The 12,314-nt window shown below is 41.1% G+C and overlaps 1 protein-coding gene across 2 annotated transcripts in view; it reads right to left on the reverse strand.

Moving 5' to 3' along the window:
* gpr63 (G protein-coupled receptor 63) overlaps nucleotides 1-11,878 on the reverse strand; it is a 29,989-nt gene extending 18,111 nt beyond the window's left edge. For both annotated transcript variants that reach the window (XM_061929453.1, XM_061929451.1), the window contains exons 1-2: nucleotides 11,581-11,878; nucleotides 11,454-11,514 (exon numbers count right to left, since the gene is read on the reverse strand). The gene's annotated coding sequence lies outside the window, so the exon portion shown is untranslated. The remainder of the gene's footprint in view (nucleotides 1-11,453; nucleotides 11,515-11,580) is intronic.
* Between the last annotated feature and the right edge of the window lie 436 nt (nucleotides 11,879-12,314).

Here is a 12,314-nt window from a genome sequence, read left to right on the forward strand (position 1 = left end):
CCACTGGGAACTGATTTTTAATGGTTTTAACCCTTCTGAAATTGTGATAATGTTCCCCTTTAAACCTTTAGAACAAGATGAGCCTCTAAACACCGATAAGCCAAATTGCCAAATGTGCACAACTACAACAAACCTGCACGCCCACTTGAAACACAACCAACCGACAGTCCACACTCACTTCACGTTTAGTGAACAAGCCAGGTCACAACCAACCGACAGTCCACACTCACTTCACGTTTAGTGAACAAGCCAGGTCACAACCAACCGACAGTCCACACTCATTTCACGTTTAGTGAACAAGCCAGGTCAGTGTAAACAAGAATGCAAAATGGTGTGCGCTCACAGAAAGTGTGTTTAAATACATGCTTTCATTTAATACTGTTATAAAACTAGCATTTTTTTAAAGTGCTGTCATGTTGTAATGTTTTCCTCACTCGGGATCTGCCAAACTTCCTTTTGTTTTGCATATAACCTGTTAATACATCTGTTTATACTGTAGAGTTTTTTATTGTTAGTTTGCACTTTTGTTTAAAAAGGTCCCAACTTGATTGTCAGTTGAGTAATGTACAACTCCAGGGTTTCCCGCAGCGCTTTGTTGTAAGGCCTTAGCAACAAAGAGTCACCGCCTAAACTAAGGTCTTAACAAGATCTCTAGCCACACGTGCGCATTTAAAAAAATATCTCTGTCCCCAAGCAAACGCATACACTGAGTGTCATACGCATGCCAAAATACTGGGGGCGCTGTAGCCTAGGACTTAAGACCATTTTAGCCAATCAGAAACATCTAAAACGTCATTTCCGGAGGCGGCATATAGCAAAAATAGCAGGTCAAGGCAAGAAAGAATTATATATGTGGACTAACCGAGAAGTAGAGCTACTTTTAAGCAACATTTTGGAGTTTAAAGTTAACAAAACTCAACAAATTGTTGACTGGGAAACTTGCCAGTCCATGTATGGTGACATTCTTACCCTATTTTGGAACGGTACAGACTTGGAGGGACATCTGAGGAATTTTCTCACCGGAATGAGGACATCACAAAAACAACTATCAACACTAAACTGAAAGTGATTTGTGGAAAGTACAGACAAGCAGTCGACGCAGGTGGAAGAAGTGGTTAAGGTAGAGTTGTTTTGCTGTACTTCCAACTATGCCAGCAGATCTGGGGCGGTTCGCCATCAACTACATCCATTCAATATGGAATAAAAACATCAGATATTGACACAAGCTCTCACAGGAGTTGGGATTCTCCATTCACCCTTGACAGCCTGATCACAGACAAAGATATGCCAAATGATGTACAAGAGCAGCAAGATTCCAATGGAAGCAATCCACAATCTTCTGTGGTGAAAGATACTTCAGGTATGTGGGCGCTAACTTCATTGCTAGGAAGTGATATTGTTAAAAGGCAGATAGATGGGGCATCAAAACATTTGTATATGTTCGACAGCACACTCTTCTTTCAAGCCCACATAAACAGCATTACCCGGTCTGCTTACTTTCATCTTCGGAACATTAATCGTCTTCGCCCATCCCTTACCCCACATACTGCTGCCATACTAGTCCATAGCCTGATCACCTCTCGCCTGGACTACTGCAACTCTCTCCTGTTTGGTCTCCCTCACAAGTCACTTCACAAACTTCAGCTTCTCCAGAACTCTGCAGCCCGGATAATCACCAGAACCCCTTCAATCCAGCACATCACCCCTGTTCTGCAGCAACTCCACTGGCTACCCATCAAACACCGTATCCACTTTAAAATAATTCTCCTCACTTTTAAAGCCATCCATAACCTCTCTCCATCATATCTCTCTGACCTGATCCATGTCACCACGCCTTCACGTTCCCTAAGAACCTCTTCATCCATCCATCTCACTGTCCCTTTATTTGAACTGTCCACCATGGGTGCCTGAGCTTTCAGCCGCTCTGCCCCACATCTTTGGAACTCTTTACCACCAGACCTTCGTAACTTAGGATCAATATCCCTCTTCAAATCAAGACTCAAAACACACCTATTCCTGACTGCTTATTCATTGTAATCATCTTTTCTTCTCTATCTTTGTTGTTTTTTATCCAATTTAATTTTATTGTTTTGATTTTGTACGGTGTCCTTGAGTGCCCAGAAAGGCGCCTTATAAATAAAATGTATTATTATTATTATTATTATTATTATAATGATTATTATTATATGAACTGCACTGCAATTACAAATGCTCTCAGATGACCGCTTTCAACAATGTGGAATCATATTTTGCCCATTTGTTTGAATATGATCATTGTTTGACAACAGTGTGACAAAAATACTTGCTTTGGAATCAGAAGTCAAGATGGCAAGCATATATTAAAGTTCAGCTGTTTTAGATGTATTTAAATCGGGTTGTATTAAAAATGCTTTGAGCAGTTTCTTGTAATAAATAATATTGAGTTAAGTAAAACTGCAGTTGCATTAAATGTTTTTTTTTCTGTCAAAATTAAAATACCCCGAAGTGCTTTATTGACACATTGTTTCCCGACGAAGTTGAGGGCCATTTGACATGTTGTAAATAACATCACTATCTTACACCTGGGCTAAAGTGGGTTTATCCCAAATACTGTATTCATGATTATTGAATGTACTGTAATTTTGTAAAAATCCATATAAAAATGATTTTTTTTTCACTAGGCAAAACTAACAGCCACAAGCACGACAGACTAAAACAATGGAGACAAAGTTGCTGAATGCAGTAGAAGAAGATGTCCAGATGAAGAAGAGACTTCTGAACATGATGGAGACATCAGAGAAGCGATCGTCTGACAATTTAGACAAACTAACATCAAATTACTAAGTCAAAATATTGACTTACTAATAATGACATACTTAGTATCTCAGGTAACTAGGACTGTTTTGTGTTTTGTTTATACTTTTCAGATAAAATATCGAGATATATATCGTATATCGCCATTCTGCAAATGGAGTGGAAAACAACCAAAAATTGTAGGCTTCTTTATTTCTCTAATATTTTTATTTATTATAAGATATTGTTATTTGGTAATTTTTTTTATAAACAGTGTGATCAATGTAAACAGAGTCCCCCCAGGCTGTAAGGAAAGTAGCTGTTGGCTGTCATAAAAGTTGCTAGAAGTTGACAGATGACATCATTGTCTCAATTGATTACAGTGGACACTGTAGGAGAGAGGAATAACAGCGGGAGACATAAAAAGTGAGTTAAAAAATGTAAATTATGATTAGAATTGTAAATTAATTTTCTTCTGTTGATTCGAAGACTGTGCAGTCAGAAGGCAGCAAGAACTTTACTCGGTGAAAGAAATAACCTAGTTGCTAAACTAGTGAAACTAAGCTAGTCCCGGTCCAAAGCTACTGTGCACCGAAGACAGCAAGAGCTCGACTCTGTGAAAGAAACGACATGAGTATGGCTTTCTGTTCTTCATGAACCTTTCTCATGGATAGGCTGGCTCTAATAGAGGGCCATGTTCACCTGTAAGAGCAGAGTAATTTTGTAATTTTAGACGCTGCTGGCCTACTGCCCTCGGTAATGGTACCATTCCCAAATTATGTGAGCTCTATCGATAACCTCGTACAGTCCGATACCCCATACTCTAAGAGCACTCCCCACAGGACTTCCCGAGGGACACGGTCGAATGCCTTCTCCAAGTCCACAAAGCACATGTAGACTGGTTGGGCAAACTCCCATGCACCCTCAAGGACCCTGCCGAGAGTATAGAGTACAGTTCCACGACCAGGACGAAAACCACACTGTTCCTCCTGAATCCGAGGTTCGACTATCCGGCATAGCCTCCTCTCCAGTACACCTGAATAGACCTTACCGGGAAGGCTGAGCAGTGTGAACCCAGGATAGTTGGAACTAGGGCTGGGCGATATATCGATATACTCGATATATTGCGGGTTTGTCTCTGTGCGGTATAGAAAATGACTATATCGTGATATTCGAGTATACGTTCTCACGCAGTTGCTTTTACTTGCGGGGCTTCAAACTGCATGCGTTTCTCACTCTTTCCTGTCCCTCCTTCTCACAGAGACTTTAAAGGCCTACTGAAACCCACTACTACCGACCACGCAGTCTGATAGTTTATATATCAATGATGAAATCTTAACATTGCAACACATGCCAATACGGCCGGGTTAACTTATAAAGTGCAATTTTAAATTTCCTGCGAAACTTCCAGTTGAAAACGTCTAGGTATGATGACGTATGCACGTGACGTCGATGGTTGAAACGGAAGTATTGGGACTAGGGATGTCCCGATCCGATATTTGGAACGGATCGGCCACCGATATTTGCAAAAAAATGCGTATCGGCAAGGCATGGGAAAATGCCGATCCAGATCCAGTTAAAAAAAAAACTCTGCTCCGTGTTTTCCAACGCACCTATTTAAATAGTACATTCCACTTTTCTGCTGCTCCCTAATTTCCGTTCCGCATTTTCCAGCACACCTTCAACACATCCACAGGTCTGTGGATTCTCACGCAGTTGCTTTTAGCTGCTGGCATTACACGACAGGCTCTTCTCACTCTTTTCTGTGTCTGTGCTTCTCACAGACAGCAAGCGCACCTTCTTACACACGTCACATACTGTCACGTCATACGTCACATACTGTCACGTCATACGTCACATACGTATACGTCCTCCCCGAGCAGAGAGGTAGCAGCATGGCTAACATTAGCTGTGATGCTAGCGCAGCCGTGTGACCAACGTTCTCTCTAAGGTGCGCGCTTGTGCAATTGCGCACTGTTTAAACGTCCTCTGCGCATAGCAATTATATGCCACGCACAAAATCAAATAAAAAAATAAGCGCGTAACAATTTTCGACACACGGACACGACAGAGAAAACAGTTTTCGTCATCATTGTTCAAATATTATAACGTCTGTCGAGACGCTTATCTCTGTTCGGTGCCACACGTCCACGCCATCAAAATGCCGAGGCAAAAATTTCCAGATCAACACCGTATGAAAAAATTTGTGATTTTTTTAGTTGTGATTTCCTTCTCTGCATGAAAGTTTAAAAGTAGCATATATTAATGCAGTATGAAGAAGAATGTTTTAATGTAGACATGCAAGCCTTGAAAGAAAATGTTGAAAATCAAGACTACATTTCCTGCAAATGGATGCATTTCTACCCTATATTTTAACTTTAGATTTATTCTCATATCAAACTCTTTTGGCTGTCTTTTTGACACTTACATCCGGCGCCCCCCTCCACACCCTGGATTATAAATAATGTAAATAATTCAATGTGATTATCTTGTGTGATGACTGTATTATGATGATAGTATATATCTGATAGTATATATCTGTATCATGAATCAATTTAAGTGGACCCCGACTTAAACAAGTTGAAATTTTTTTCGGGTGTTACCATTTAGTGGTCAATTGTACGGAATATGTACTTCACTGTGCAACCTACTAATAAAAGTGTCAATCAATCAATCAAAACACATAGAATCATCATACTGCTGTGATTATATGCATCAAGTGTTCATTCAAGGCTAAGGCAAAATATCGAGATATATATCGTGTATCGCAATATGGCCTTAAAATATCGCAATATTAAAAAAAGGCCATATCGCCCAGCCCTTGTTTCAATGATGCCATTTCTGTTTGTCATGTATAATTTTGTCTATTTTGTGTTTATCCTTGAATAAACAGGTCAGTTTCTTGTTACCAACCATTGTGTATTATTCAAACTCCCCTAATTCAGCTGGCTAGTTGTTATCAAGAGTACTAAAACCCTTTTCAACATGATTCTGACAACTAAGTAGGCTAAATAACTTTAAACTTTAATACATGCTTGGATAGGCCATTATCGGTCAGTATCGGTATCGGTCAGTATCGGTATCGGATCGGAAGTGCAAAAACCTGGATCGGGACATCCCTAATTGGGACGCCATTGTATCCAATACAAAAAGCTCAGTTTTCATCGCAAAATTCCACAGTATTCTGGACATCTGTGTTGGTGAATCTTTTGCAATTTGTTTAATGAACAATGGAGACTGCAAAGAAGAAAGCTGTAGATGTGATCGGTGTATTAGCGTCTGGCTACAGCAACACAACCAGGAGGACTTTGACTTGGATAGCAGACGCGCTATCCAATGCTAGCCGCCGACCGCATCGATAATCGGGTGAAGTCCTTCGTCACTCCGTCGATCGCTGGAACGCAGGTGAGCTTCGGTGTTGATGAGCAGATGAGGGTTGGCGTAGGTGGAGAGCTAATGTTTTTATCATAGCTCTGTCGAGGTCCGTAGCTAAGTTAGATTCAATGGCGTCGTTAGCAACAGCATTGTTAAGCTTCGCCAGGCTGGAAAGCATTAACCGTGTAGTTACAGGTCCATGGTTTAATAGTATTGTTGATTTTCTGTCTATCCTTCCAGTCAGGGGTTTATTTATTTTGTTTCTATCTGCAGTTAAGCCCGATGCTATCACGTTAGCTCCGTAGCTAAAGTGCTTCACCGATGTGGTTTAAAATACAAATCCGTGATCCACAATATAAAAAGGAGAGAGTGTGGAATCCAATGAGCCCTTGTACCTAAGTTACGGTCAGAGCGAAAAAAGATGCGTCCTGCACTGCACTCTAATCCTTCACTCTCACGTTCCTCATCCACGAATCTTTCATTCTGGCTCAAATTAATGGGGTAATCGTCGCTTTCTCGGTCCCAATCGCTCTCGCTGCTGGTGTAAACAATGGGGAAATGCGAGGAGACTTTCAACTTGTGACGTCACGCTACTTCCGGTACAGGCAAGGCTTTTTTTTTATCAGCGACCAAAAGTTGCGAACTTTATCGTCGTTGTTCTATACTAAATCCTTTCAGCAAAAATATGGCAATATCGCGAAATTATCAAGTATGACACAGAATGGATCTGCTATCCCCGTTTAAATAAAACAATTTCATTTCAGTAGGCCTTTAAAACAAGCGCACCTTCTTACATACGTCACATACTGTCACGTGAGCAACGTCACACGTTCCCGTGGAGCGAGACGTAGCGACATGGTAACGTTAGCTGTGATGCTAACAGCTAACGGTGTGGTTTGAGTGGTAATACGAGAGAAAGAAGGTGCGAATCTGGTAACAAATGGCGGAATAATTAATTCCCAAGAAAAACAGCATGGGGTCCATCGTCTGACGGTGGTTTGGCTTCAAGCGGGAATATGTCTTTACATCATGTCAACATCTCCGTTCGGTGCCACACCAACTAAATGCCGAAGCAACTATTTCCACATCAACACTGTAGAACATATACTATTTGATATGCAGCTCATTTATATGCGACACTTATTGAAATATCTTGTGTGTCATCATGCACAAACATGTTTGTGCCAGTACTTAATAACCCTCTCTGCATGAAAGTTTAAAATGGGCATATATTAATGCAGTATGAACAAGAATGATTTAATGTAGACACATAGAATCATCATACTGCTGTGATTACCGTATATGTATTAAGTGTTCATTCAAGGCTAAGGCAAAATATCGAGATATATATCGTGTATTGCGATATGGCCTAAAAATATTGAGATATTAAAAAAAGGCCCTATCGCCCAGCCCTAGTTGGAACACACCCTCCGGTTACCCTTCTTAAAGAGAGGAACCACCACCCCAGTCTGCCAATCCAAAGGTACCGCCCCCGGAGACAGCCCCACAGCATCCAGAGCCTTAACAAACTCCGGGCGGATCTCATCCACCCCCGGGGCCTTGCCAGCTTTTTAACTACCTCAGCCCCAGTAATAGGAGAGCCCACCACAGATTCCCCAGGCACTGCTTCCTCATAGGAATATGTGTTGGTTGGATTGAGGAGGTCTTCGAAGTATTTCCTCCACCAATCCACAACATCCGCAGTCAAGGTCAGCAGAACACCATTCTCACGATACACGGTGTTGACAGTGTACTGCTTCCCCTTCCTGAGGTGACGGATGGTGGTCCAGAATCGCTTCGAAACCGTCCGGAAGTCGTTTTCCATGGCTTCCCCGAACGCCTCCCATGTCCAAGTTTTTGCCTCCGCGACCGCTGAAGCCGCACACCGCTTGGCCTGTCGTTAGGGCTGGGCGATATGGTCTTTTATTAATATCTCGATATTTTTTGGCCATGTCACGATACACGATATATATCTCAATATTTTTCCTTAGCCTTGAATGAACACTTGATGCATATAATCACAGCAGTATGATTATTCTACATTAAAACATTCTTGTTCATACTGCATTAATATATGCTCATTTTAAACTTTCATGCAGAGAGGGAAACCACAACTAAGTCAATTTACCACAACTGTATTTATTAAAGTTATTAAACAGTGACACAAACATTCATGTCATTTCCAAAACAGAGTGCAAGATTGTCAGAGACATTTTAAAACAAGTTATTACTGCACTTTTGTGCATGACGTCACTAAGATGACATATGAAAACAACACTAAATAAAGTGCACTTTTTGTATAGAACGCCACTACAATATTTTAAAACAAATAAAGTGCACTTTTGTGCATGATGTCACACAAGATATTTCAATAAGTGTTAAATAAAAATGAGCTGCATAACAGGAAGTCAAATAGTATATGTTCTTTGCTATGTGGTAGGTTCCTGCGGATGTTATCTCATGTTGTTGACTATTTTTTTCCATACGGTGTTGATGTTGAAATGGAAATCGCCAGGCTCAATTGGGTCAGTGCTGGTTGCTCCTGCATTTTGTTGGTGTGGCACCGAACGGAGATGTTGACATAGGGAGTTTCAAGCACTCTTCATTCTCTAGCAAGTGACTTTTCAAATGATGCTACAAATTAGCATTGCTGCTAAGTCGCTAACGCTTTTGCCGCATACTTGTTCAACATCTTCGCGCTTGAAGCCAAACCACCGTCAGACGATGGACCCCGGCTTTTTTTCTTGGGAATTAATTCTTCCTTCATTTGTTACCAGATTTGCATTTTCTTTCTCTCGTATTACCACTCGCACCTCTTTGCTAGCATCACAGTAAACGTTACTCATGCTGCTACATGTCTGCTCCACGAGAGCGTTTGACGTTGCAAGCGCGTCAGTATGTGACGTACGTAAGAAGTGCGCTTGTTTTAAGTCTCTCTGAGAAGGAGAGACAGGAAAGAGTGAGAAAAGCCTGCACTGTAATGCCCGCAGCTAAAAGCAACTGCGTGAGAACGCATACTCGAATATCACGATATTGTCATTTTCTATATCGCACAGGCCGCGATATATCGATATATCGCCCAGCCCTACCTGTCGGTACTTGTCCGCTGCCTCCGGAGTCCTATGAGCCAAAAGAACCCGATAGGACTCTTTCTTCAGCTTTACGGCATCCCTCACCACTGGTGTCCACCAACGGGTTCTAGGATTACTGCCACGACAGGCACCAACTACTTTGCGGCCACAGCTCCAATCAGCCGCCTCGACAAAGAGGTGCGAAACATGGTCCACTCGGACTCAATGTCCAGCACCTCCTTCATGACATGTTCAAAGTTCTTCCGGAGGTGGGAATTGAAACTCTCTCTGACAGGAGACTCTGCTAGACGTTCCCAGCAGACCCTCACAATGCGTTTGGGCCTGCCAGGTCTGTCCGGCATCCTCCCCCACCATCGCAACCAACTCACCACCAGGTGGTGATCGGTAGAAAGCTCCGCCCCTCTCTTCACCCGAGTGTCCAAAACATGAGGCCGCAAATCCAATGACACAACTACAAAGTCGATCATGGAACTGCGGCCTAGGGTGTCCTGGTTCCAAGTGCACATATGGACACCCTTATGTTTGAACATGGTGTTTGTTATGGACAATCTGTGACGAGCACAAAAGTCCAATAACAAAACACCACTCGGTTCAGATCCGGGCGGCCATTCTTCCCAATCACGCCTCTCCAAGTTTCACTGTCGTTGCCAACATGAGCGTTGAAGTCCCCCAGTAGGACAAGAGAATCACCCCAGCACTTTCCAGTACTCCCTCGAGTGTCAATCATTTACTTGAACTACGATATGTTCTTGAGAAAAAAAAATGTTTTCATTAAAAAATAAACAGAGAAGTGAATGGGGAAATAAGCGTGAGTGTGGCGTAGTGTTGTCCAGATACCACTATTTTGGTACCGGTACAGGTACCAAAATGTATTTCAATCCTTTTGTAAATAAAAGGGGACCACAAAATATTGCATTATTGGTTTTATTTTAACAACAAATCTTACGGTACATTAAACATATGTTTCTTGTTGCAAATTTGTCCTTAAATAAAATAGTGAACATACAAGACAATTTGTCTTTTAGTAGTAAGTAAGCAAACAAATGCTCCTAATTAGTCTGCTGACATATGCAGTAAAATATTGTATCATTTTCCATTCTATTATTTTGTGAAAATTATTAAGGACAAGGGTAGAAAATGAATTATTAATCTACTTGTTCATTTACTGTTAATTTCTGCTTACTTACTCTTTCAACATGTTCTAGCTACACTTCTGTTGAAATGTAATAATCACTTATTCTACTGTTGTTTAGATGTTTTACATTAATTTTGGATCAATCGGATACAAAGTCGTTACAGGATCATACATTGGTCATATTCAAAGTCCTCATCTGTCCAGGGACATATTTAATGAGTTTATGAACATAATATGAATTAAAAAAAATAAAAAATAAAAAATTGTGATGCTAGAAAATATAGATATAATCATAGTAGTATCAAATAGATACGCTCCTGGGGTGGAGACCGGTACTTTTTTGAGGCGGTATAGTATCGAATATGATTCATTAGCATCGCGGTATTATACTAGTACCGGTATACCGTACAACCCTAGTGTGGCATGACAATGGTTAAATGCATGGCCCTCACAGCGTGAGGCTTGGCAACTCTTGAGTGCACATACTTGATACACAACTTATATTTTGCACTGCATTTTTTAGTAAACTATACAGAATAATGCAATATTGTATCACAGAATAATATCACATCATTAAATCATTGCCACTCCCCAGCCCTAATGTGCTTTGTCACTAAGAATGCAACTTTTACCAGTATTGTGTTGTCACAAAACAATTATGGTCGTTACGAACGAACCTGCAGGAAATGACGGTCGCAATATTTACTCGTGTTTTCTTCCGTTTACTACTTTCTACTGCTATTGGGCCTCATTCTCAATTATTTCAAGTCAGCCCCTCCCCATTCCCTAGTAGTCATGATGGCGACTATTGGGGGTGGAAAGTGGGTGAGTAGTGGCCATCACTGTGCACTCACGATTGAATATACAGGCGCTGGAAGCACACATTTTGCCATTAAAACATACTTATTTAAAAGAGCAAATGTAAAGGCTCACATTATTTAAGATGATTTTTTTCAATAATAGGGATTAGTTAAGTCACATGTATAAACCATTATATATGGCTATTTTTGACAATGGTATTACTGTAATGATCACTTTGCTCCTATGCATATCAAATGAGAAGCAAATGAATGCTCTACCTTCCATCGTAAAATTCCAGTGGGCGAGATCTGTTGATATACGGGACGTTCTCCAGTCGACCTGGAAAAAACTGGGAATTGTGGTAAATATTTAAGGACATATCCAAGGCAAATGCTAACTACTGACCTGATGTATTATCCTATATCAAAGCAAAAGGACAAGCCAGAAAGGCGCCGGTCCTGCGCGTCCTCACGACCAACCGAGCAGTCAGTTGCTAGGCAAACAAGGGACCCAATATTTCTTCACCAAGCCGTCGAACAAAATTGCTCAGGTTGTAAAAGATGCGGCATATACATCAATACGTATAATAGCTTCGTGCTCCAAGCCTTTTTCACCAGAAACCAAAATATACTCCTGATAGAACGGCGGCGCCTCCTTCTTCTTCTTCTCTGGTTTAATGGCGGATGGCAGCAACCTTGTGGTGTGCATTACCGCCACCTTCTGATATGGAGTGTGGACCGAGATGGAACACTACTCTATATTACTTTATTTAACCCAGTCTTTTTCAAATGTATTTAAGGCTTTATACCATGCAAGTTATGGGTGCAATCCTAAAATATCTTCCACTACTAACCTAACCTTCTCTTTCGCTAACTTATTTTCCAGTATTCCATTTTCTCTATTGTATTTCCTACAATGTATTAAAGCATGCCCAACAGTTTCTATCTGATTACAATAGTCACACAGCCCTGTATTATGTTTCCCTATCAATTTCAATGAACTATTTAGATAGGGTAACGGCGTGCCTCGGTTGGTAGAGCTCACGTCCGTTGTGTCTTTGAGCAAGACACTTCACCCTTTCTCCTCATTAGGAGCAAGGGTGAAGTCATGGGTGGTGGTTAGGGCCTTGCATGGCAGCT

The sequence above is a fragment of the Nerophis lumbriciformis genome, linkage group LG34 (assembly GCF_033978685.3).
Source record: "Nerophis lumbriciformis linkage group LG34, RoL_Nlum_v2.1, whole genome shotgun sequence".
Lineage (NCBI taxonomy): Eukaryota > Metazoa > Chordata > Actinopteri > Syngnathiformes > Syngnathidae > Nerophis > Nerophis lumbriciformis.